The sequence below is a fragment of the Arachis ipaensis genome, chromosome B04, assembly GCF_000816755.2.
Source record: "Arachis ipaensis cultivar K30076 chromosome B04, Araip1.1, whole genome shotgun sequence".
NCBI lineage: Eukaryota > Viridiplantae > Streptophyta > Magnoliopsida > Fabales > Fabaceae > Arachis > Arachis ipaensis.
In genome coordinates this window covers 48,902,205-48,902,870 of record NC_029788.2, presented here as the reverse complement: position 1 = coordinate 48,902,870, position 666 = coordinate 48,902,205, and positions in this window count along the sequence as shown.

Here is a 666-nt window from a genome sequence, read left to right as displayed (position 1 = left end):
TATATGATTGATTCTTGGTGAAAATTTGGTGAAATTTTGATGAAATTTGATGAAATTCAAGCTATGAATACAAAACCCTAGGCCCTAAATTGGGGTTCAATTTGTGTTGAAATCATGTGAAAAAGATGGGGTTATAGTGGCTGAGAATTTATTTTGAATTTTGGTAAAAATCGGTTGCTGAAAAGACTGAAAAACGGGTAAAAACAGAGAAAGAATCTGAAGAATTTTTGAAGAACATGAAGAACACTTTGAGTGTGGTGAAGAACAATGAAGAACACCTTTTTGATTCATAAAAGGGCAAGGAAGTAATTAATTTGGTGTTTGGGGGGGTTATTTGGTAATTTCTGAATGTTAGGGTGGTTAAAGTAGAAATATTAAAAGTTACGGGTGGTAAAAAGTTAATTTTAAAGGTTAAAAGTAAGGTAATTGGTAATTTTCGAAAATTTAGTAATAAAATAATAAATAATAATTAAATATTAAATAATAATATTTAATTAAAAATAATATTAAATAATAAAAATGTGGAAAAAGGCAGTTTTCTGTAAAAGTTTTAGAAAGACAACTTTAAGCGTAGAATCTCATAATTACCTTCATAAAACACTTAGGGAGTGGTAATAACATGTTAGTGAGGCAAAGATAAAGGAAAGATAAGAAGTTAAAGAAAAG